Raw genomic sequence first — 27,406 nt, forward strand, 5'->3', positions numbered from 1 at the left:
GACTTACAATGAAACACACCATGCAGAGGCACTTGTACTGACAGGTGTCTGTGGGGACATAGCTAAGGCAATGCAGAGTGACATCAGGCTGTGGTCAAGTTCCCTTAGAGAGGGAAAACACACCGAGGTGACTATGCTCAGGATAAGCCTTTCTCCACAGTGATGAATAACAGTTGTGTTGTTGATGTTGAACTCTAAAGCAGCCATTTAAACTGAATTTTCTGTTTTAAAAAAAGCTTATGAAATTCTGCCCAGCAATGCCTCAGGAAGGAGAAGTCATAGTGGAGCAGTGAGTGCAGCATCTCCCACACAGCCCATTGCAGCCTCTCGGTTTGCTTTCCCCCACTGAATACATGTTGTTGAATCGTTGACGGGCGCCTCAATAATTGATTTATTATTGTCACATGTATTAGTTTATGGTGAAAAGTGTTGTTTCTTGCGTGCTATACAGACAGAGCATACCATTCATAGAAAAGGAAATGAGAGAGTGCAGAGTGTAGTGATACAGTCATAGCTAGGGTGTAGAGGAAGATTGACTTGTCCATTCAAAAGTCTGATGGCAGCAGGGAAGGAGTTGTTCTTGAGTCTGTTGGTATGTGATCTCAGACCTTTGCATCTTTTTCCTGATGGAAGAAGGTGGAAGAGAGAATGTCCAGGGTATGTGGGATCCATGATAATGTTGGCTGCTTTTCCGAGGCAGCAGGAAGTGTAGATAATGTCAATGGATGGGAGGCTGGTTTGTGTGATGGACTAGGCACCATTCACAACCCTTGCAGTCTTAGAGCAGGAGCCCATACCAAGCTGTGATACAACCAGAAAGAATGCTTTTTATGGTGAATCCGTAGAAGTTGGTGAGAGTCATAGCTGATACACTAAATTTCCTTAGTCTCCTGAGAAAGGAGGATTTCTTAACTGTAGCATCAGCGTGGAGGAACCAGGACGTGTTGGTGATCTAGACATCTAAAGACTTGAAGCTCTCAACTATTTCTACTTCATTCCCATTGATGTAGACAGGGGCATGCCTTCCACTTCATTTCCTGAAGTTAATGACTATCTCCTTTGTTTTGTTGACATTGAGGGAGAGATTATTGTTGCTGTGCCAGTTCACGAGATTCGCTTTTCTGTACTCCGTCTCATCATTGTTTGAGATCTGAACCACAACTGTGGTTCATCAGCAAACTTGAAAATCGAGTTGAAGGAGAATTTGACCACACAGTCACAGGTGTATAAGGAGTATAGTAAGGGACTGAGGACACAGCTTAGCAGAGCATGGGTGTTGAGCACGATCGTTGCCTATCCTTTCTGATTGTGGTCTGCGGGTTAGGAAGCCTGGGATCCAGTTACAGAAGGAGGAGCTGAGCTCCAGGCCACGGAGTTTCGAGGTGAGTCTCATTGAAGTAATAGTGTTGAAGGCTGAGTTGTCGTCTATGAATAGGAGTCTGTTGTTGCATAGAAAAACGGCAATGCGAGATTAACAAAATTAATCTCTTTTCACTTTGACCTTCGTGGTTATCAAATTGTCAATACCAGCTCATCATGTTCCCATACATCAGGCATGCCTGCAGGCATTCCAGTGAGAATCGGGTCTCCTCATTCCAGTCTGATAGTCCCACTGATGTAGCTGATAGTGTCCCACATTCACTATCTGTGAGGTGTGTCCTTGCTGCCTGAGTTGCCCATTACACATGAGCCAGAGAGTCAGGTGGTGCGGATCAGGGATCCTGTCCTTAAGGATGAAGGTGCTAACTGTCCTCGACCGAGTGTTGCAGACTGGCACGTTCCAAGGTCCAGGACTACGTGCTAAGGGACGTGCTGAAGCTTGGGGCAGCCGCTGCAAAGGCACAATGGGGAAAGGCCACACTATAAGGCCTTTCAACAGAGGCAGACCGAGGGCCCGGGAACTGCAGAACACCCTTGGCCTGCGTAACTGTGTGCCAATCTGACAAATAACAGCACACAGAAAACTTTGAGGCATATATATAGTTTTAAGTTTTGAAATGTAATGACTTTAATTTGTATAGGACTGTAAAAATGTTTTTATTCTGCACTGTTTGCAGTGTATAGACTTGTAGATTTTGTATTGGTTTAATTGAGATTTTTATGAATAAAGTATATTTTTGGGGGAAAAAAATGAAGGTGCTGACTGGGCAGGAGCATTCAAATTCTTTGGCCACAGTCCAGGGATGTCCTTTCCTCTCACACTCCTTCTGGGTGTCCTGGGCTGTCAGGTTCAGGTACAATGCCAATCTTCCCTTCTCTCTCTTTCTCTCACCGAATCCCCATACTGGAGCTGGTTTCAGCTAGTCAGTTCACAATTGCTAATCTCACTCAAACAAAGAACTCTCCTTTCAGAGAGGAGGCCTCTGCAGAATCCCCAGCTTTCATTCGTTCCCCTTTCTCAATGACTTTACAGACTTGAATGTTCCAAACAATGTTAATGGCTTAAGTTCTGCTGTTGAATTTGAGATTGAGAGTGATGTATTCAGTTGGTGTTGCTATGAGGGAGATGGAGAGATTAAGTGTGTGCATGTGCACGAGCGACTGTAAGAGGCTGAGAGGAGTAAGTGTAACAGGTATGTGAGTAAGGGAGAGCGATTCAGAGTAGTGTCTGTGAGGGGAAGTTTGAGTGTGTGTGGGAGATATTAGAGCGTGAACGACAGAGACTGCACAAAAACTCATGTAAAATGCAAACATTTTTGGGTGGAGAGGGTGTGACTTCTTGGGGGGCAGATATCAGTGTGAGTGCAGGGCCCCAGACAGTGTAAGTCTGTCACTGATTCTATGGTTCCATTTTATCATTGGTTACAATTTATTTCCTTTTCTGGCATTCTGAACCCATATTGTATCTGGTTCAGTCAGAGAGCTGCAAGGGAGCTGTTAATTTACTCTGGCTCCAACTTCTTCCTGCTTTTATTTGGCGCATTGACTGGCTGAGATTAAAACTTCACCGTGGAGGCAAATATCCACCTATGATTCAGTGAAACAACCTGCCGGTACAAGCTTTGACAAAGGGTCATCTGGACTCAAAACATCAGCTCTTTTCTCTCCTTATAGCTGCTGCCAGACCCGCTGAGATTTTCCAGCATTTTCTCTTTTGGTCACTGGTACAGGGCACTGCTTTACAGCAGAATGTCAGCGTTCGGAGATTTAGTGTAATTCAGAATGATTTGTGGAAAGCCTGGAAAAACGGAGGTATTGTTCTCAGCAAATTTAAAGCTGTACTAGTGGAAATAATGGACGGGAGATGAGTCATTTCCTGAGCTTATTGCTACTGTGTGCTAAGCTTCACAAGTGCACATTTTGGGAGCCAAGCGACCCAGTAGAGCTGTTAAACAGGTCGTTCCAGTTTGTGTCATGAGAGTAAAAACATAACAGTTGGCAGAAAATCAGAATTGTAAAAACAAAATTGGAAAGTTTCCTGTAATAGAGCAGGAGTAACAATTTACATTTCTACAGTACCGTTCTGTAATGTTAAATTTCCAGTTACCTCTCAGAGGCACATCAGGAAAGGAAATTCAAAAAACATGATGAAAGAGTTAGGTTATAAGGATTTTTTAAATTCATGTGTGAGACATGGCTGGACCAGCATTTATTGCCCATTCCAAATTGCCCTTAGAACACAGTTGAGAGTCAGTCACATTGCTGTGGATCTGGAGTCACGTGTAGGCCAGACCAAGTTTGAAGTTTATTTATTAGTGTCACATGTAGATTTACATTAACACTGCAGTGCAGTTACTGTGAAAATCCCCTAGCTGCCACACTCTGACACCTGTTCGGATACACTGAGGGAGAATTTAGCGTGGCCAATACACTGAGCCAGCACATTTTTTGGACTGTGGGAGGAAACCAGAGCACCTGGAGGAAACCCTTGCAGACATGGGGAGGACATGCAGACTCTGCACAGACAGCAGATAAAAGCAATATACTGCAGATACAAAAAAAGAAAATACTGGAAAATCTCAGCAGGTCTGACGACAGTATTTGTGGAATCATAAAATCCTACTGTGCAGAAGGAGGCCATTCAGCCCGTTGAGTCCACATCTACCCACCCTGGTCCCATCCCCATAACCCCATGCATTTACCCTGGCTGGTGCCCCTGACACTAAGGGGCAATTTAGCATAGCCAATCCATCTAACTTGCACATCTTCACACATCAGAGCTGTGAAGAAGTGTCATTCAGACCTGAATCGTTGGCTCTATTCTCCGTCTCCACAGATGCTGCCAGACCTGCTGAGATTTTCCAGCTTTTTCTGTTTTTGTTGTGATGAAGTCACCCGTAATTACTGTGTGTTACCCAGGCGACACATTTCTCCAATAAAAGCAAAGTACCGTGGAAATCTGAAATAGAGACAGAAAATGCTGGCTACACTCAATTGGTCTGGAGAGAGGAACAGATTAAATTTACAGTCCATGGGGGTGATTCTCCCAAAAATATTATTATCTCTCAAAAAAATTCAAAGTGCCAAATTTGCATAAAAACGGGAGTAACTCCTGCCAATCTCTTCTTAGTGTGATTTTTCAGAGTAAATCTCCCACACTGAGTGCTACAGAATGCCCTAGTGAGATTCAGACTGAAATTCAAGAGGCAGGGCCTATTCCCACTGGAGAGGCTGACTGCATAGTGCTGACTGGGCCACTGTGCATGTACCGATCTGTCATAGCAGAGATCAGCACACATGCAATGGTTTCGCATTGCTGACCTTCTGATCGCTGACCAACCTTGTGACCCTGGATCGCTGCCCCTCCAAACCCAGATGGCCAGCCTTGATCAACCACCTCCCTCTGCCACCGATCCCTCTTCAGAGTGGCAGCAGGACCCCCAACCCCTTTGGCACTGCCAAATACCCTGGTGGTCAGTGCCAAAGTGCCCTTTGGGCAATGCCAGTTTTCACCTTGGGCAATGCCAGGGCCCAGGTTGGCACTACCCAGGGGGGCCCCCAACCTCTTGGGGGGGGGGAGTCTCCATGGCCTCTGTTACCTCCAGAGCTCGCTGGGGAGCCTTTGTAAACCCTGCTGGAGTGAAACTCTCCTGATGGGGGAGGAGACCCTGGCAGACCCGGGGACTTCTGTCTTGGGCCTGTTAACGATACTTGAATTCAAATTTAAATATGGAAATCAGGTTTGCACTGATTTCTGGTATGGAGCTGATGATTCCAAAAACTTGCAGCTGGAGCTGAGCGAAGGCCATGGTGCCTCGTGGTCAATCCGCTAAACGGCCTCTGTTGATACCTCCCAGCCCATTGTGCTGATAGAGCAGTGCAGTGGGCTGGGAAAAATCCCCCCTCCGTATGACTCATCTGTAGAACTGAAGAGGGAGAGAATTATAATGAATAATTAATTTAGTGGGAGGGAGATTGTGGATATGGGCAGAACAGTGGGTCAGGGATAGATCTAAGCTGAAAAGAGATTGGCCAAAGATTTTGTGGATACAAGACAAAGGGAGTGATAATGATGGCATTTAGAACTAAACAAGTGCAAATGGCAGCATAAGGTAAGGTAGCGGAATGTGTTATCTATGAATGAACATACTGCTTGCTTCTCTAATTTCCTAATTAACACCACGCCCCACATTACCACTACTGTTTGGTAGCCTATTAAAAAAACTCATTGCAATGTTTGCCCTGCCCAAAGAGGTTCCAAATTTTGTTCTTCCCATTTGAGACCCTCCCTTACTTATGTACTGATCCCAGGTTTGAGAAGTCATGAAGAAAGTAGAAAGTCTGCTGAGGAGTCAAGAACATAATTATCATTTTTTTTCCCCCCATACCTTCAACTGTCATGAGGAGGGGCAGTATTGGAGTGAAGATTTATTTTTAATGCAGTGACCTGTCATTTGGATCTGTCCTGCAAAGGTAAATCAATTTTTACATTGACCAGCATCATGTGATGATTCATATGCGTTGCAGTACATTTTCAATTGGGAAAGTAATATATTCTAAATATATATGGGGAATAATATATACTAAAACATTTTTCAGAACATGCCCCCTGCTGTCATATTTTTGTAGTTTGATTTAATTGGACTAGTCGATTTGGTGTTATTTTTTAAACTGCTTCAGAAGGTAGAAAAAATGATTTGGACCTGCTGCCTCTCCAATGTATGGCAGCTACTCTTTGAAATAGAAATTGATATCTGCCCTGTTGTGTGCTATTACATTCCAAATATTGATGTGTATATTGACTCAATGCAATAAATTGTGTAAGGAAATTGGATCAAAACCACATTTTTCAGTAAGTGAAAAGCTACAGGACGATTAGAAAATACAGGGTACGTGCCTTCCATTGCTCTTTTTTTAAATTTTTTTACTCCATCCTTAAGGTTATAAAGCTCAGAGTGGACCACGCAAACCCAAATCCATTCCGTGCTTCCTCCAAAGACCAATTTCAAATTGAATCCAAGGTCTGCCTAAGAGAGACAAACAAGATCCAAGCAGACAAGGGGGGTTGAGATGCACCATCTCACCCACCCGTGGGGTGGCATGGTGACACAGTGAGTAGCTGCCTCACAGTGCCAGGAACTCGGGTTCAATTCCAGCCTCTGGTCACTGTCTGTGGGGAGTTGTATGTTCTCCCTGTGTCTGCATGGGTTTCCTCCCACACTTCAAAGATATGCGGGTTAGGTTGACCGGCTAAGCTAAATTGCCTCTTAGTATCAGCGGGATGAAGCAGGGTAAATACATGGGGTTACAGGGATAGGGCCTGGGTGGGATTGTTGTCAGTGCAGGCTTGATGGGCTGAATGGCCTGCTTCTGCACAATAAGGATTCTATATTGCATCTTAAGGTAGTGAAATCGGAAAATGCAATCTGGTGTATCTCGCTCCCCTTTTTCTGACCTTGTGCAATGTTATCATTCCCCCTTCATTTTTCATGAATGTTTTCCTTACGAGGATCCCTTGTCCTCCAATTAAGACAGCCGGTGACGGACTTTCCATTCCAACTGACGTTAATTGATGGGCATGAGTGACATGACAAAAAGCTTCCGCTTTTTCACCATTGATTTAGACAAGTTGACTATAAAATCTCACATGGACAAGATCTGACTGCTCCCTTGACATGTAGTTCTTTGATTTATCTGTTCCATCAAATTCTTCAGAATGTGAGTACCATTCCAGTGGCTCGTCGAACTGACTTTTCAATGATGCACATCTTTTACCTCTGGGAAATAAGTTTAATTGTCCACAATAAGATGAAGAAATGGAAATCACTTAATTATTGCTGAAAAGGGACACATGCCACAGATGTTTTTTGAATTGCACTCATCAGCATTACCCCAAATTTCAAGTAATCACGATAATTTATACTGTAGGAGAAAAGGGAACACATTAATTGGCAGAAAAAAAAGCAAATTACTACGGATGCTGGATTCTGAAACCAAAAGAGAAAATGCTGGAAAATCTCAGCTGGTCTGGCAGCAGTTGTAAAGAGAGAAAAGAGCTGATGTTTCGAGTCCAGATGACCCTTTGTCAAAGCTAAAAGGCGTAGAAAGTGGGAGATATTTGTACTGCAGGGTTAGGGAATGAAAGATGAGTCATATTAATTGACAGGTTCTGACTTTTTTATTCATTCGTGGGACGTATGTGACAATGGCTGGCCAGCATTTATTACCCAGCCCTAGTTGCCCGAGGGCAATTGAGAGTCAACCACATTGCTTGGGCTCTGGAGTCGCATGTAGGCCAAACCAGGTAAGGACAGCAGATTTCTTTCCCTAAAGGACATCAGATTGGCTGAGGCATTGTCACGTAGAAAGTAATAGGGAGCCTCAGGCCCCCCCCAAGCCCCTGGATAATACAGAAAAGCACAAGGTTCCTTTTACTTAGAGAGAACGAGTCCCTACTTATCAATGTGTGTCCCTTCTGGCAAGTGTATGTGAGTCATGTAGTGAGCTTGACTGATTATCTTAAATTGGTTATTCGTGTAGCTATTAGTGTATTCAGGATTGTTCAACACATGCTGCCCAATTGCGGAATCCCATCTAACAGCATATGTTTTGTTATAAGTCACTTAGCTCAAGGTGCTAAGCAACGCAGGGATCCTTCTGAGATCATAGCCTTGAATTTCCAGGAAAACCAGAAATTCCCACCGAAGCTCAACGGACCTTTTGCTCACTATGATTCCCACAGAGGGCGAGACAGCAAATTTTTGGCCCGTGTGTATGAAGCCAAAAGTGTTGCTGTCAGAAATCTAGGTATTTCTACAATGCTAAGAATCGGATACTGATCAACCCAGTTACTCTGTCAATTCTGTTTTGGATTCTACCACGGGGGATGATGAACTTCAGTGTTTTATCACCGAAAAACATGAACATGTTCTTGACAGGAGATGAAGTCAAAGAAGTTTACAGCACAGGAGGCCACTGGGATCATTGGACCTCTTGCAGCACTTTACTAGAACAATATAAAATTAATCTGACTGCCTTGTTCTGTCCCCATAGCTTATATATCATTCACTGCTTCAAAACTTCCATGTTGTGGTGTGTTTGCACACCAGGCTTTTCAATAAAGAATCAAAATTACATTTTGAACTCCACATTGGTGAGAAATACCAAAGAGTTAGGGTTTGGAACTCATTTTATATTTCTCACCAAGGTGGAGGAATTTTTTTTGCCTGGAGGAATACTAAGGCAGTGTTGGGCGAAAGGCTTTTTAAAATCTCCTGCCCGAGTTTTACTTTGTTTAATGATTACTTTACAGACGCATACGTTCACTGATGCACTCACATTTATACATCAGGCTAAAACCTCATTTAAAAATGCGAAACTCCTCTTATAAGCAGTTGGTACAGTTTATTTCCATTAAAAAGAACTCAGTTAACAAAATAGGAATTACTTGGTGTGAAAATATAATGGCATGGTCAAAGACAAAAATATTTTGTTTTTCAAAAAGATTAAACCAAGGGTTGCCGATCAGTTACATTCCTTTTTGAAACTTACATTAATCTCTAATTGCCTGCAGCTTTTTATCCATGAGCCATACACATATATTTTAAACTTTATTTACTAGTGTCACAAGTAGGCTTGCATTGCAGTGAAATTACTCTGAAAATTCCCTAGTCATCATACTCTGGTGCCTGTCTGGGTACACTGAAGGAGAATTTAGCAGGGCCAATGCACCTAACCAGCACATCTTTCAGACTGAGAGGCGAAACCGGAGCACCCGGAGGAATCCCATGCAGACACGAGGAGAACATGCGGACTGCACACAGACAGTGATCCAAGCCAGGAATCAAACCCGGGTCCCTGGCACTTCCAGGGCTGAGTTGGCAATCGAACCCAGCCCCTTTCTAAAACTGATCTTGAACGGGCAGCTGTAGTAGTAAAACAATGCAGTCCAGTCACTGGGTGGGGGGGAGGGTTCCATCTTACGTTTCCTTGCTCTTTCCCATCCTCAACAGCAATCAAAAGACATCTAAGTTAAAGCATTTCTAGCTAATTGCAAAGTTGACAAATACATGAGGTAGCATAGTTATGGTTTCCATGGCATCCTGAATTCTGAAGATGTCATCTACCTCCTTTTTGGTCAAGTGCTGTTTGGTTCCAGTTGTGATGTGGTGAGGACAAAGAATTTTTGCACTTTACATAAAGCAAATGGAAAAGAAAACTTAGATAGTGTGCCATGAACATTTATTGAGGCATGGCAATCTTATGTTATTACATTGTACAAATGTAACAAGCTTCCATAGATGTTGCCAATATTCTCCTAGAAGGGAAAAACGGTAAAATCTGGAAATAGGAATACTGATCCAAATTCTTTTTTCCAAGAATCCCTACAGTGCAGAAGGAGGTCATTCAGCCCATCGAGTCTGCACTGATGTTCTGAAAGAGAATCTTACCCACGAACACCCTCCATCCTATCCCTGTAACCCCACACATTTGCCCCACTAATCCCCCAAACCTACACAGCTTGGAACACTATAGGGTAATTTAACATGGCCAATTCATCTAACCTGCATATCTTTGAACTGAGAGAGGAAAGCGGAGCACCCAGAGGGAATGCACGCAGACATGGGAAGAACAATCTCCACACAGACAGTCAGCCAAGGCTGGAATTGAGCCTGGGTCCCTGCCATTGTGAGGCAGCAGTGCCTAGCTACTGTGCCATCTCAAAACATACATGTTGGTCATCTAGTCTGATGTCTGAATATCCATGTAAGTGTAGAAACAGTTCAGAAAGAGGTCTTTCGGCCTGGGGAGTCTGTGTCCACTCTCCAAAAGAGCATCCCAGCCAGGCCCTCCCCTCCATCCTATCCCTGAAAGACCCACACATTTACCATGGCTAATCCACCTAACCTAGACATCTTTTGGACACCAAGGAGTAATTTAGCATGGCCAATCCACTTCACCTGCACACCTTTGGAGTGTGAGAAGGAACCGCAGTACCTGGAAGAAACTCTCGCAGATATGGAGAGAACGTGCAAACTCCACGCAGACAGTCACCCAACACTGGAATTGAACCTGGGTCCCTGGCATTGTGAGGCAGCAATGCTGACCACTGTGCCACCGTGCCCTTTTTTTGGTAACCTATTAACAAGAAATGGTTTTGCTATTCATAAAGGGGAGCTTCGTCTCCTCCCATTGATTAAAAGTTTAAAATGCATAGTGAAGAATGCACCTTTATGACTTCCAGCTGATCATATTTGCACCAAAGAAAAAATATAATTCAAAAGATCTTTCTCAAGGCTGATTATCCAGCAGAATGAATTGATTGTAAGCTGTTACACCATTCTTTCCAACATGATGCTCTGAATTTTCTATTTAGTGCTTTTTTTACAAAATCCATTTGGTGTATTTCATTCAATAGAAACATCACCACAGCTTTGGCTAATTGACATTACGACCCCTGTAAGATGAAGTACCACAGATTTAGCACTTGATTAGATAGCATCTCAAGCAGTATTTAAATGCCTATTTGCATTAAAATAGTGCCAGGCGTCCAGTCATGATCCGAATCCTCAGTGCATGAAAGAAGACATGCACATTTATGTGGTGCTTTATCATTTCCCTCATTGTCCCAAAGTGCTTCATTTATAATAAATTAATTTTATGTGCATTGTCTACAATAAAACACAAGGAAGGCTTGCATTTAAGTCACACCTTTTGTGACCATAGGAAGTTTTGAAGCATTTAACGGCCAATTGAGTACTTCTGAATTGTGGTCCTCACTCTAATTTGGAGAAAATGGTGAGTGGAGAAGCCATTTTGAACTCTGCAAGATCCCGGAGACGGATTAAATTTGGTTGGCGAAACATAATAAGAACATAAGAACATAAGAAATAGGAGCAGGAGTAGGCCATCTAGCCCTTCGAGCCTGCCCCGCCATTCAATAAGATCATGGCTGATCTGTCGTGGCTCAGTTCCACTTTCCTGCCCTCTCCCCATAACCCTTAATCCCCTCTCTTATCAAGAACCCATCAACCCGCTTCTTAAAAATATTTAGCGAGGCAGCCTCCACCACTTCAACGGGCAGAGAATTCCAGAGATTCACCACCCTTTGAGTGAAGAAGTTCCTCCTCAACTCTGTTCTAAACTGCCTCCCCTTTATCTTGAGGCTGTGCCCCCTAGTCCTACTGTCTTTTTTGAGCGGGAAGAGTCTCTCCACCTCTATCCTATCCATCCCATTCATCATCTTATACGTCTCAATGAGATCTCCCCTCATTCTTCTAAACTCTAACGAGTACAAGCCTAGTTTATTCAGCCTCTCCTCATAGCTCAATCCCCTCAACTCCGGTATCAGCCTAGTAAACCTCCTCTGCACTCCATAAAACTTCACTCCCTGCTCTGCCTTAAATAGTTCCATGAGCTCACTAAAGTCTGAAGGAGCATTTCATGATTTATTTTTAATTCACTCATGGACACGGGCGTCGCATTTGTTGCCCATCCCGAGTTTCCCAAGGGCAGTTGAGAGTCAACCACACTGCTATTTAATTACTGATTAATTTGAAGCATAGTGTTATTGAGCAAGCAGCATGTTATAGGATGTTGGATGCTCTTTGGTTGGTCTCGTGAAGTCTTTGCGGTCTTACTGTGTATCTATTAACTGCAAGAACTATGTATGTGTATACAGTAAAGGGTTCAAGCTAAGTGTTACCTTGATGCTTGCCACATCCAAAGATTTATCCATCACTAGACTGACACCGAGGTGCGGGTGATGTGTTCTCTTTCATCACCATGTGGCCGGTATTGTACTTAGCCCTGCGTTATGTGTATATGTGCCTATTATGTGGCAGCCCTGTAGACTGCACAGCATTCCCTCAGTGCTAAACTAGAATAGTAAGAAGTCTCTCAACACCAGGTTAAAGTCCAACAGGTTTATTTGGAATCACGAGCTTTCCTTCATGAATAACCTTAACCTGGTATTGTGAGACTTCTTACTGTGCCCACCCCAGCCCAATGCTGGTATCTCCACATCTGAACTAGAAGGTCAGACTCGATAATAGATTTAATATTTTGGATTGCTTGCTCAGTTGGTGTAGAATCAAAAAGTACCAATAGTTGAACCATGATGACATGATCAAAAACAAATGGCTTAGAGACCAGGAGAACTACTTGTATAATTCTAGTTGAATGCAGTTTATTTAGTTTATTTTATTAGTGTCACAAGTAGGCTTCCATTAACACTGCAGCGAAGTTATTGTGAAAATCCCTTAGTTGCTACACTCCGGCATCTGTTTGGGTACACTGAGGGAGAATTTAGTATGGTCAGTGCACTTAACCTGCCTATCTTTTGGGCTGTGGAAGAAACTGGAGCAGCCGGAGGAAACCCATTCGGACATAGGGAGAATGTGCAGACTCCGTACAGACAGTGACCCAAGCTGGGGCTTAAACCCAGTCCCTGGCACTGAGGCAGCAGTGCTAACCACTGTGCCACCATATTGCCCATGCAAAGACAAACTTGCCAAATGCTTAAGCATTCTCCTAGATTGAAGTAATTGGAATAAAAGGATGCCACTAATAAAAACTGTAAGCCATAAGTAAGTTGCATTGGGTCATTTCAGCATCTTATAAATTCACTTTTGAATTTTCTCTTTTGTTACAGACAAGTGGATGCTGCCACATGCACTTTGCATAACTAAGGGGATGCAGAGCTCTGAGCCTGTGTGGCTGCACTCATGTCACAGAGCTTTCTGCTGCCTTGCATAGGGCTATCTGCAGCCCACATTATAACTCGGATCATCTGGTTAGTATCAGTCTCTGACCAATAGTGTGCTACAACTCCAGCCCAAGTGACATTCGATCGACTGCTTCTTCAACCATTGCTCTTTGGCACTTTTTGGTGGTGGGACTTGAGTAAGAGAAAGAAGTTGGGTTCGGACCCATGACATTTTTACCATTGCAGTGCTATTTAATGAGTTTTACATGCCATCATTCTATGTTTTAAATGAAGATTGTTTTGTGTCATTGTTCACATGCCCCTGTCTGAAGTAGGGCTTTCAGATATCGTTCTATGCAATAGTTTTGCTCTGCTATTATTGCCTATTGGAGATTTGCCCATCGAACTGGGTATTGCATGTTGTTTTTTATCCAACTTGCCTTGGGCTTGCCCAGGGAGATCAGACAGTTATGAGGTGAGGTGGGGAGTGTATATATTGTAATGCACTACGTGTCACAATTACATGGGGCATGTATGAGTCAGGATCTTGTACTGTCTCATCACCCTTCTGTGGTTTCAAGAAGGAAAAAGTAAATTTGAACTGTTCCGTTTTGGCTGGGATTTTCTCGCCGTTCTTGCTGAACGGGATTTTCTGGCCTGGTTGGCGGTGACGCCCTGCTGCCTTAGCCCTGGGATGCAGGGTGCGAATAACATGAAACCCCATTGACAGCAGTGGGACCAGAAGGGATCCCACTGTCAGCCAATGATAGCTGCCTCTGCCAACAAGGGGGGTGGAGGGGATTGCGTTAGTGTTTGAGGGTGGGGAGTTGGTGTTTGGGGGCGGGGGGGCGGTGGCGGGCAGGTACTCTTACTCTTGTTAACTGTTTCTTATTTGAAACCACGTTGAATGTTTTCAGGAAGCCCTGTAAGTAACATCCATAGACACACTCTTATCTACCACATTGCTTAGCTTTGCCAAAATTTCAACCCAGGTTCATTAAACGTGATTGGCCTTCCAATCCATGCCGGCTCGTTCTGATCAACCCGTGTTTAGCCAAATGCTCAGAGGAGTTGTTCTGCCTGCTAGTTGACAAAGCTGTGTCAACCCATTTCACTCTTACTGGCATGTACAATCTTTGGTGATACAATTTTTGGAGGTGTCAGCCTGCTTTTAATATGCGCAAGTGATGTGAAGCAACAACTATCTACTTCGTCTTAAAATTGTTATTGAGTAGTTTCACTTTGTGCTTTGTTGTTTTGAAAGCATTTTGCTTGCATTGCATTTTGATGACTAAGTTGACTGACAGTCTGGCTTTCATTTTAACTGAATTCTTGTGCAAATGCAGGTACTATTCAATATATATACGATGCAGATGTATATGTCAGTACTACATTACGTATATCTATAGGTGATATTATATATGTATGTGTTAAATTACTTACATTTTGTCTGTATATTTACTTAATTTAAATTTGGATTGGATTTCTTTCTTGTGCTTTGGATTTCTAAGTGGATTTCTCACACAAATATATTTGGCACAGTTTGACAGGATCATCACCAGCTCTTCTCCCAGTGGGTTGGTGCTGTGTCAACAGCTTTTTAAAATCAGTAATTACTTTTACAGGTACCAGCAATCCTTAAATCCTCAGAGACACAATATTTTGAAAGGCTGCATGCTTTTGCAAGAGTATTTTTGTGAATTTTAAGATGCAGTTGTACAACTCTAATAAAGCAGCTTGGAGAAGCTGTAGAGCATTTTGAATGTGCTTTTTGCCCTGTTTTATTTTTAGATTTGAAATTGTGTTAACAAAAGCTGCAGCGTGCGGTAGGGAGAAACTGTGGGCGGTGGGGTGAGGGGAGACGATAAAAGACACAACTGACGATAAATGTTGTTCGTCCATCGTCATTGATGAGGACCTCAACACCATTAGTCATTTTGAGGCTGGTTGCGGTTTGTCCAAAGATGACTGATCAGGCCAATTCGGGCATGGAATGTCCTGGCACATATTGGACAGACTTATGTAGACGCTGTAGTTGTTGCACTGGTGGCTCTGGACTTGCGCAGCTCGCGCTTAAGTTGTGCTTCAGCAATGCACCTTGCTTCATGAGCTTGACAGCCTTTGTGGCTGAGGCAGCGTAGGGCGGCTTTGTGCCAGCGTCTCCCAGGTGGTCGTGTGAAGCGACTTCAGGGAGGCCTTGAGTGTGTCTTTGAAACGTTTCTTCTGCCCTCCATGCGAGCATCTTCCAGCAGAGAGTCCCCCAAAAAGGAGCTGCTTGGGTATGCGCTCGCCTGACATACGGATGACATGACCTGCCCAGAGGGTCTGCGCTCTTATCAGCAGTGTGTGGACTGATGGTAGACTTGCTGTAGAGAGAACTTCAGTGTCTGGTACTTTGTTTTGCCAACGGATGCATAATATTTTGTGAAGACAAGTCATGTGGAAATGAGTGAGCTGTCTTGCATGCCTTCGATACACAGTCCACGTTTCACAGGCGTACAGGAGGGTAGTGTGTACCGTGATGCTGTAGACTTTCAGTTTTGTTGCTGGGCTGATTCCTCGACGTTCCCATACAGTGGAGCACAGTCCACCAAAAGCAGAACTTGCCTGACGATAAATAAAACGGTATAGGCAACTGATGAAATAGCAGTGGCAAACGCAAGTTCCTAACATTTAACAGTTGCATAGATTAAACAAATCAACATAACTGTAAAAAACCACACAATTCAATGATACGTTTGTGCCTGAAAGCTTAGTATTGATGCAAGCTGTTTTGACTTCATGTTGATGTAAAGATTGTGATTGAAATGAAACGCCTAGACCCAGTTATTTGGCAGGGGAGAGTCAATGATCAGACAGGGGATGAGGCTCGCCCATTGCGCTGGGGGTGTGCTGACACCTGCGACCCTGGTTTGCCTAAGCCTGGGTAGAGTAATGGATCGGCATGGCCGATGAGATTAAACCAAGGCTTTACCTGATGCAATTTTTCAAAGCAATCTTGGCCTTTTGGCTGAGATGAAGCGTTAGATCAAACCCTGGATGGGATGCAATGCCTCATCCTGTCAGCAAGGAAGTTGCTTGATCCAGCCAAAGATGGGATGAAATGCCTCATCTTGTCACCTTGGATCTTGTTTGTCCCTCATGTGAGGACCATGATTGGACATCATCTCAGTTAGCTTTTTTGATTAGAATTAAAGCACTGGAAGGTTAAAAAAAAAACTGACTCTGCAGTGGAGCAAGACTGCCTCTTCTCTCACATTGTGTAAGTGGAGTGAAACTGCCTCCTCCCCTCCCTCTCTACTTCATTCTATTGGGTTACCAGTGAGTCCAGAGTTAAACTGTAAGTGCAAGCATCAGTGCAAAGTTTCTCACCAGTGCTATCAATATAATCAAACCACTCACCCATCAGACTTGGTGGTGAGAATCTTCACAATGACTATTCAATATTCAGAACCACTTATTGACAAGACTGACTGGTTCACAGCTCACTGGACCAGGAATTTGCCATAGAAATGGACCTGTTTATGATTGCCAAGCTTCATTCCAACATGGAAGAAGCTGTATTTACATAAGATGTGGAATCTGTGCTCTTACGGAGATGAATGTATAAACAATGGCATGAAGAGTTAAGAGTTCCTCAGACCTCCCACTCCCTAGCACATTGGTAAATAGAAGAAGACAAACAGATCATTGCGGAACATTACCATACCTGCAACGTCCAAAGAAACGCCAAAGGTCTCTGGGAATATTGGAACACTCGATCCATTTCCTCCTTCTCTGTGATTCAAAATTTACTGATAGAATCCCTACAGTGCAGAAAGAGGCCATTTGACCCATCGAGTCTACACTAACCACAATCCCACTCAGGCCTTATCACCGTAACCCTTCATATTTACCCAACTAATTACCCTGACACTAGGGTTAATTTAGCATGGCCAGTCAACCCAGCCTGCACATCTTTGGACTGAGAGAGGAAATCGGATCACCTTTACGAAACCCACGCAGACACGGGGAGAATGTGCAAACTCCACGCAGACACGGGGAGAATGTGCAAACTCCACGCAGACACGGGGAGAATGTGCAAACTCCACGCAGTCATCTGAGGCTGGAATTGAACCCGGATCCCTGGCACTGTGAGGCAGTAGTGCTACCCTCTGTGTCGCCATGCTGCTCCATTGCAAAGTTTCAAAGTTAAAATTACAAAATTTACAATTTTAAGAATTTATAGGATGCGGGCATCACTGGCTTAGACCAGGGTTTGTTGCCCATCCCTAGGTGCTCTTCAGAAGGTGGTGGTTTTAGAAGCAGTGGTTCAAGAAGCTGCCTTCTTGAACCGCTGCTGTCCATGCAACATATAAACATTTGGCTTGATGAAGAAATGGTTTGGCCCAAACACTTCACGCCAAGATTTACTCTCCGTACGCGCATTCATCCCCAATCTCATATCCTCTTAATCCTTTTTCCGACTACCTGCTTAACCTTTTCTGAAACAATAGTATGGTCTTTGGAGATCCTGCATTAATAAATTGAGCTCGAGACTGGCACAGATAACGTAATTCTCCCTCAGTTGCATAATGCAGGCCTGCTCTTCTATGCTGAGCAAAGCAATCAAGTCATGTGCATTGTTAATAACATTAAAATGCTTAATTCTAGAATCTAGCGGGACACTGAAAGAAGATATAATGCAGTGCGCTTGGTTCAATGACAATGTCTCGATGGACTTGACACTCTGAAATATCAATATTTAACAACCTGGGATGGAGAAATGAATCCAAAAAATGTGTGCTGATTCATCTGTATTCTTGCAAATCTCATCAGTCCTGGAACTTTTTGATGTTCAGTGTGGGTCTGATGAAGAAATTTCACTTTCCCTCCCACAGGTATTTGCTGGTTGGTTGGTTGTTGAAGAATAAGCAGTTTCTATTCCTAATCCAGAGTTGTATCGTCAACATCTCCTTTTCCCTCAGAGGAGGGGAGCTCGCCAGCTGTGTCAAACCCAATGGGTGAGAAGATGTAAAAAATCAACGCTTCCTCAACCAAACCATTAAAAAAAAAGCTTCTACCTGCAAACCTAACTCGAGGCTTCTGGAAATGGTGAATGTAGAACTTATCTTTAAGGGAATATGTACCTTGTAGGAAAACATTATCCTCCAGCATTTGGGAGAAGCAAATCATTGAGCCACTGGAAAGCCCAAGATTTGGGAAGGTTAGGTGGACTGTCTCAAAAACCAACCAATCTAGAGGGATGTAAAGTGGAAGGATTTGTGTTGCCAAGCTCACCAATCAAGCAGAATGCAATGTGCCTTTGTCCACGTGGGGATTAATGAGTCTTCCCTCCATGAAAAGAAGCGTAGACATTGCAGAAGGAGGCCATTTAGCAATTGAGTCTTCATCGACTGTCTGACAGAGTATCTTACCCAGGCCTATCCCTGTAACCTTACACATTTTCCATGGCTAATCCATTCAACCTGCACATCTCTAAGGGGCAATTTAACGTGGTCAGTCCACCTAACCCGCACATCTTTGGACTGTCTCGGGGAGGAAATCGGAGCACCCGGATTAAACTCTCTCAGACACGAGGAGAATGTGTAAAACCCACACAGAAATTCACCCAAGGCTGGAATTGAACCCGGGCCCCTGGCACTGTGGGGGAGCAGTGCTTGCCACTGTGCTGCCCTGACAAATGAAATAAAACTGAAGAGATTAAACTTGGAGATCAGTGTAGGCTGCTGACAAAGGCAACTGATCGGTCCTTTCTTTGCTCTGCCGTGTGAGCTGTCGAATTTCTGACCCATCTCCAAAATGACGGGATGGAGGAACTGCTGAGGGAAGCAACAACTTAGAAGAAGGAGGGGCCGATTCTCCCAAAGAAATGCTCTGTGCCGAATTTGTGTGAAAACTGGAGTAACTCCTGCAAGTTTGTTTTTTAGCGTGATCTTCAGAATGAAACTCCCACGGTCTGAGCATTGCAGAGCGCATAAGCAAGATTCACGATGAAAATGAGTGGGCAGGGCCTTTCCCGCTGGGGAGGCCAGCAGCACCGAGTGGATCCGTACACAAGCAGCGATCTGTCAACACCGGGATCAGCACGTACGCAGTGCCCTTCACCTTCACCATCATCAACCCCCCCCTATACATATATAATATATATATATATATATATACACATACACACACACACACACACACACACACACACACACACACACACACACACACGATGATAAGTTCCAATCACTCCCTGCCCATGGACCTTTTGCAGAGTGGCAGTGGGACCCCCCAGTCCTGGGCCCTGCCTGATGCTGGTGGGCAGTGCCAAGGTGCCCCTTTGCTCCTTGGACAGTGCCAAGGGGCCAGGCTGGTACTCGCCAGGAGCAAAACCACCCCCCCCAACTTTAAACCCGACCACCTGGGTGGACCTCTGTGGCCTCTGGCCTCTCCAGCAGAGTCCACCACTTGATCCCTGTGGGGACGGGAGTAAACCCTGCTGAGGTCTAGCACTCCTGGCGGCAGGGCGCGAGGTGGAGGAGGGACACGCCAGCGGGCCCAGAGATTTCAGTCCAGGGTCTGCTAATGAAATTTAAATCAGAATTTAAATCAGCTCAGCGCCGATTTCCAGCACAGAGCTGATTACTCAAAAAACCTGGAGTCATGGTGCCCAGTGGGAAGCCTGTTAAATGGCCTCCACTGATATCTTCACTGTTCACTGCTAGAGTAATGCAGTGGGCTGGTAGAATCACACCCAGAGAGTAGAATAGGGAACAGGAGTTTCCCTTTTATACAGTCAGTGCTCTAAAGCAGAGAGGGAATGGGGATGGCAGGTCTTTACATCTCAGCTGGTTGCAGGGGAGGAGGAGGGGGCAGTTGCCATGGCTTTCCTAAAGAGTAGTTTTTGCCCTCAAATGTCAAAACCTTAAGTCAGTCCAGTAATACAAAAAGCCCGAAACCACATAGTCTTTGATAGAATCATAGGTTCCCATCGAGTCTGCACTGACTGTCCAACAGAGCATTGTACCCAGACCCGATCCCCATACCCCTACATATTTACCTGCTAATTCCCTTAATTTATACATCTAGGGACACAAAGGGACAATTTGCCATGGCCAGTCCACCTTATCGGCACATCTTCGGACTGTGGGAGGAAACTGGGGCAGCCGGAGGAAACCCACGCAGACATGGGGAGAACTTGCAAACTCCATCCAAGGCTGGAATTGAACTCAGGTCCCTGGCACTGAGGGGCAACAGTGCTAATAACTGTACCACCAAGCTGCTGTCTGGTAGAGTACATTCAGGACAATGATTCTTATCAAGCCAGAGGCCAATGATTTGGCTACACTTAGCTGTTGTAGTTCTGGGATTTTGTCTCAGAATTTTGTAGTGCTTTTCTTTCATATCTTCACCTTCAAGACATTGGGATTGGTAATATTTAGTTCATCACCTATCTCTGTATAGTAGTTATGTTCAAATCCTTCCCATATGTTTATAAATGCTTCTGGCAGAGTAGATGTACGTAATTCTAAAAGTGCTGTTGTTCGGATCCACTTAAAGCAATGTCTTTTTGATTAGGATCAGAATAGTTGGAGACAGTCCAATGAGTCAGGGGCTTTATAATTAGTAACCACAGTGATTAGTGGAATTACTATTCTACAGTTGGGACAGAAGTAGGTGCTGTGTTAGGTGACATTTTCATTTTAATAGCTTAAAATTATTTTTTGGAGTACCAGCAAGTACAGTTTTAATTAGCAGGATAGAGTCGTTTAATTAAATACAAAATTTTAAGTTCCCACTTAATTGCTCAACCTTGATCTCCTAACTGTGTGCAATGCCACAGGAGATATCCGTGTTTAAGAATGGCATACAGCCCTATAGCATTACATTTATGGTGGCTATTTTGAAGTGGAGATGCCGGCATTGGACTGGGGTAAACACAGTAAGAAATCTGACAACACCAGGTTAAGTCCGACCGATTTAATTGATAGTAAACTTACAAGCTTTCGGGGTTTCTCCCTTCGTCAGGTGAATGGAGAGTTCTGGCCTCTGACAGAGCATATGCGAGATTACAGATTACTGATTAGAATGCGAGTTGCATTCTAATCAGTAATCTGTAAACTGTCTGTGCTGTTATATGCTCTGTCTGAGGCCAGAACTCTCCATTCACCTACCGAAGAGGGAAACCTCGAAAGCTTGTGAGTTTACTGGTAAATAAATCGGTCGGACTTAACCTGGTGTTGTCACATTTCTAATGCTATTTTGAATGCAGGCTTCTTTCTCACTTACCCAGGTCAAGTTCAGCAAAGTATTCAACAATAGCAATTTGGATTTACCAAGTGTCATTGGGGAGGCTATTGTTGCTATTCTAGTGATCCAGGCTAATGCTCTGGAAGGCCTAGGTTTGAATCCCACCATGACTGATAGCATAATTTGAATTCATTAAAAATCTGGTGATGAAACCATTGTCATATAGACCCATCTGGTTCACGTATGTACTTTAGTAATCTAATGTCCTTACCTGATGGCATACACGTGAGTCCTGACACACAGCAATGTGATTGACTCTTAAAACGGCTGAGGAACGGGCAATAGATGCTAGCCCAGCCAGTGACATCTGCATCCCATGAATAAAAAGATGTAAAACACATGAAGCTGTTTCAAGAGCGTTATCAAGCAAACCTTAACCGCGAGTCACATATGTAAACAGATGACCAAAAGCCTAGATTTTAAGGCGGTTCTTCAGGAGAGAAGAGAGGTAAAGAGGAGTTTTCTACTGAGGTAACTGAAGGTTGTTAATGGTGGAACAAAAAAAAATTGGCAATTCAGAAACAGTAAGGAATAGCGGGAGATGAATTTTCTGGATGATGGTATCTACTGCGATTCATCTCATTGGGGATTATGTTGTAGGAACATGTACACACTATCAGTGCAGAGGTAATAACTGAAAATAATGGTAAGGTAGCAAGTGTCCCCACTCTATTAAAACCTCGAGCTATTGCACCATTCACTGCTCTAATACAATCTTTCCCAGACCCTATGGAGCTCTTTTTCTTTCTGCTAAATCTTCAAGGATATAACTAATTCAGTCTTTGAGTATTTGAGGCAAATTGTGCAAAATGTTGTTACTTTTATAGATCTTACATTCCAATAACTCTGCTTTTTCAAGATTTAGTTAGAGTTTTTCAGGGCTCGATTTTTAACTTCCAACTCCTTTCACCACTGATTTAATTTCCCACCAAACATTTCAATGGAATAAAGTACCTACCCACTCTTACCCTGATCACAATTTTCCTATATGACAATGTGGGCAGCAGAGTGGTTGGCGCTGCTGCCTCAGCGCTAGGGGACCCAGGTTCAATCTGGCCTTGGGTCACCGTCTGTTTGGATTTGCACATTCTCCCCATGTCTGCGTGGGTTTCCTCCGGGTGCTCCAGTTTCCTCCCACAATCAAAAGATGTGCAGGTTAGGTGGATTACCTATGGTAAATTGCTCTTTAATGTCCAAACATATGTAGGTTGTTGGGGGAGGGGAAAGAAGATTAACAGGGTAAATGTGTGGGATTACAGGGGATAGGGCCTGGGTGTTGACTCAATGAACCAAATGGTCTCCTTCTGCACAGTCTGGATTCTATGTAGATCAAAGTTTCTTGCTTTTCGTCTTTAAAAATTTGAACTTGGGTCAAAACAGCATCTAAAAGTGAGGCAGCCAACCCCTAATTTAGGAAGACTTTAAATTGCATTTCATTGATCTTTCCAGCTCGGATTATGAGAGGCTCAAGGTTTCCATTGTTAAATCCAGTTTTTATTGACAGGCAGATAGACTAAGAGACCAAGGTGGCCTTTCAAGTCTGCTGATGGCCTGGAGACAGAACAGCTTTTGCACCAGGGATGGATAGCTTATAAGCACGAGGCTTCTAGAATACAAATTTTAAAAATATCAATATAAAAGTCTTTTACTCTCAGACTCGCGTTGAGTAGATTCAGTTTGCAAACTTGTGTAAACTGGTGCTTAATTAATCCTTGAGCGAGTCCAGTACAAAACTTCCACATTCTGCATAACTGCCTTTGCCCTTTATACCCACCTACTGCCTTGTAATGTATTTCATTCATGCCTCGAGAGCACGATAATCTACCTCTTTTCAACATGCAGAAAACGTGATTCACCAGATCAAAGCTAGGAAATACATGTTCACGATGACCATGGCTATTCATGCTGCAGTAAGAATCTTCCAGTAGCAAACAATAATAAACAAAAAAAATCACAAAGTAAAAGGTTTAATGAAGACCCTTCATTACACAACCGTCCTGGACCACAAATGCTCCTTCCCAATCTCCATCTGCTTCCTATTTCTGCTGGGTCAACTAATTAGTTGACCACAGCATGTTGCCAGAGGTTACATTACAACAATGGCTCCTCCTCTATTGCTCCCTCAGTTTATGGCTCTACTTCAGTTTGGTCTGCTTCTCCTGCTGGAGTTTCTATTCAGTTTAAATTGCTCAACACTGGTGCTGCGTTGCGTTGACTGCCTGACTATGTTTATAGCTCACCTTTATTGAAACAAAACGTCCCAAGGTGCGTGTCCCAATAGCATCTGCCTCCACCACACTTGCAGGCAGTGTGTGCCGGATCCGAGTCACTTGCTGATTAAAAGTGTTTGTCCTCACGTTGCCACCTATGGGTGTGGGATGAGTAACTGAAAACTTCCGGCATCCAGCCCTTCTTGCCAGAGTGGTTCTTGTCCGGCTGAAGGTGACTGGCTGCACCAGGTACCTCAGCAGCAGGATGGGCGAGTCACACAAAGCACCATATAACACGCTGGGACCATTCAGCCCTTTGAGCCTGCTCTGCCATTTAATAATATAGTGGCTGATCTAGCACTCAAAGTCCACTTTCCTGCTTTACCTCCGCAATCCTTAATTCCTCAACTGATTGAAAAGCTATAGATCTCAGCATTGGAATAGATAGCATACTTCTCCACAGCTTCCTGGGGTAAAGATTCACCACTCCTCAATTTTTGCTCAAATCAGTTTTAAATGAGCACTCCCTTACTCAGCAGTCGAGTTAGCTCAGTTGGCTGAACAGCTGGTTTGTGATGCAAAGCAATGCCAGCAGCATGGGTTCAATTCCCGTACCAGCTGAGGTTATTCATGAAGGCCCCACCTTCTCAGCCTTGCCCCCCCCGCCTGAGGTGTGGTGATCCTTAGATCAAATCACCACTAGTCAGCTCTCCACCTCAAAGGAGAGAGCAGACTATAGTCATCTGAGACTATAGCGGCTTTACTTTGGGGCAGCATGGTGGTACAGTGTGTAACACTGCTACCTTACAGCATCAGGGGCCAGGGTTCAGTTCCAGGATGACTGTCCATGTGGAGTTTGCACATTCTCCTTGTGTCTGGGTGGGTTTCCTTCAGGTGCTCCAGTTTCCTCCCACAGTCCAAAGATGTGCCAGTTAAGTGGATTGGCCATGCTAAATTGTCCCTTGGCATCCCTGGATGTGTAGGTTAGGGGAATTTGCGAGATAAATGTGTGGGGCTGCTCTGTCAAAGGATCAGTGCAGACTCGATGGGCTGAATAGCCTCCTTCTGCACTGTAGTGATTATTATGACTGTACTCTGCGCCTATGTCCTCTGGTCCTATCCTCTCCCATAAGTGGAAACATCCTTCCTACATTTATCCTTAAGAATCTTTACACCAATGAGTGCCTTTGTCTTTTGACTAATTTTTCTGATTTATGTGTCAAGTGAAGTCCTGGTGTGATCATGCTGGATTATTTGGATAAGATTTCTGATTTTCTTATTAACTTTTCTCTTAAATTACTTGGTAAGAATTGCATAGAGTCAAACAGGAAATTCTCCCTGCTCTAATAGACAAGAGACATAAACGAAAGAGTAAGATTGAATTTCAAACTTGGCAGGAAGGATATTGTTCACTGTATTTTTACTTATTAAGTTACTATTTGTAGCATGGTTTATTCAGAGAGAGATTCACTTTACTGACAATAGCCTATTATTACAATTGGCTTGGCAACAAGAAGTACACAACCTCAGCTTTGCAACTTGCCGCATTTGAACCTGATGCCCAACCAATTTATTGACCTACACCCACAAAAACCTCATCGTTTTGATTTTTTTTCCCAATTTTTTTGTTGCAGATTTTAAATTGAAACCAATGCTTCCATTTTTCCAGGTACTGGTAACATATCTGCACTTGTCATTTACACCTCCTCTAGACCCATCTTTTGGGCAGGATCCTCCTGTCCTTCCCGTTGATGGGATCTTTCAGTCCTGCTGAAGTCAGCCCCGGCTGCAGGTCCCCCATTAGCGGCACAGGCCAGGAATGTAAATCAACCTCGCTGGGGGATCCTGCTGCCAACCAATGGCGAACCGCCTCCGCCATGGGAAAGCCATTGAAGATATCCATCCTTTGTTTCCTCATTAGATCTATTACTGCCTGCTTCTGCCTTTCACCATCATCCTTCTTCATGAGCAGCAAGGTGGTACAGTGGTTAGCTTTGCTGTCTCACAATACCGGGAGTCCCACATTCAATTCCTGGCTTGGCTTACTGTCTGCATGTTCTCCCTGCATCTGCGTGAGTTTCCTCCAGGTGCTCCGGTTTCTTCCCACAGTCCGAAAGACTGGTTAGGTGCATTGGCCATGCTAACTTCTCCCTCAGTGCACCCCAGCAGGTGCTGGAGTGTGGCGACTGGGGGATTTTAACAGTAAATTCATTGTAGTGTTATTATAAGCCTACTTTTGACAGTAGTGAATAAATAAACTTTAAATTTTAAACTTTCCTCCCTCTGCCCCAGCTTGCCTTTTCCCCACCTCTGTATTTGATTAAAACCCATTATATCTACAAAATCTTCCTGTTCTGATGACAGGTTAGGAAGCTGAAGTGTTGGATCTTTCTCCCTCCAGAGATGTTGTCAGTTCTGAGTATTTCCAGCATTATATTTCACATTAATATTTCATCTTTCCAACGTATTATTATTTTATAACTCCTGCATCCCCAGACTTTTGCCTTTACCTTCATTTCTTACTAGTCCTCTTGTGTAACCTTAAACGGGATCATCAGTTTCATAGAATCATAAAATCCTGACAGTGCAGGAAGAGGCCATTCGACCCATCAGGTCTGCACTGACTCTCTGACTGAGCATCTTACTAGGGCAATGGAGAGAGCCTTATCTCCATAACACTGCACGTTTACCATGGCAAATCCACCTAACCTAGACATCTTTGGACACTAAGGGGCAATTTAGCATGGCCAGTCCACCTAACCTTCACATCTTTTGGATTGTGGGAGGAAACTGAAGCACCCGGAGGAAACCCAAGCAGGCACAGAGAGAACGTGCAAACTCCACTCAGTCACTTGAGGCTAGTATTGAACCCAGCTCACTGGCACTATGAAGCAGCAGTGCTAAGCACGATTTAACCGTGCTGCCCTTATTATGGGATGTATTCTGTTTCTCTTCACTTTACTTCGCCACCTCCCCCCACCAAATGAGATGTCATGTGATGTGCTGTGACGCTCATTCAGAACGAGACCCAATTGATGGTTCTTTCACTGTAAGTGAGCAAAGTGGCACGTCAGTGCTCCAAAATGTTTTATCCTCTGAGGGTTGAAGATAAAACTCTGATCAAGCTGTTTTATACCTTTCAACATCCATGCTCCTCCTTTGCATCTAGCAGTGTCTCATTCATAGCCCAGATGAATGGCTTTTGTCTTCGAACATAAGATGAGTCAAAGACAATTTTTGATGTCTTCCCTCCAGCATCTGAACTTGCCCTTGATAAAAATGCAGCTGCATTTTTATCTCTGCTCTCTCATCTGACACATTATTTCAGATAATTAATGCCCTTTCGGTCAATTCCATCCCAGTCCCTTTTCTCAATTTTAATTCATGCTCTGAAGTTCTCTTGTGGGTTAATTTGCAGAAGTATTCTGGGCTTACTTTATAGACAGAAAAAGACAATTTTTACCTATATTTATATGCTGCCTTTCACAACATCAGGATGCCTGGAAGAAAGCAAATTACTGCCAATGCAGAAAGAGAAAAGGCTGGAAAATCTCAGCGGGTCTGGCAGCATCTGTAAGGAGAGAAAAGAGCTGACGTTTTGAGTCCAGATGACTCTTTGTCAAAGCTGGATAAAGGATTATCTGAAGTCAAAACATCAGCTCTTTTCTCTCATCACAGATGCTGCCAGGGTCTGCTGAGATTTTCCAGCACTTTCTCTTTTGGTTTCAGAATGCCTAGAAGTGCTTTACAACCAAATGAAGTACTTTTGAGGGGTTACTGTTATATAGTTGGAAATGTGACAACCATGCCA

The 27,406-nt window shown here is 43.8% G+C and overlaps 1 protein-coding gene across 1 annotated transcript in view; it reads left to right on the forward strand.

Moving 5' to 3' along the window:
• usp43a (ubiquitin specific peptidase 43a) overlaps window positions 1-27,406 on the forward strand; it is a 456,330-nt gene that overhangs the window by 140,182 nt on the left and 288,742 nt on the right. The gene's annotated exons all lie outside the window — the stretch shown is intronic.

Source organism: Carcharhinus amblyrhynchos, chromosome 21 (genome assembly GCF_965287045.1).
Source record: "Carcharhinus amblyrhynchos chromosome 21, sCarAmb.v2.hapA, whole genome shotgun sequence".
In the NCBI taxonomy this organism is placed as follows: domain Eukaryota; kingdom Metazoa; phylum Chordata; class Chondrichthyes; order Carcharhiniformes; family Carcharhinidae; genus Carcharhinus; species Carcharhinus amblyrhynchos.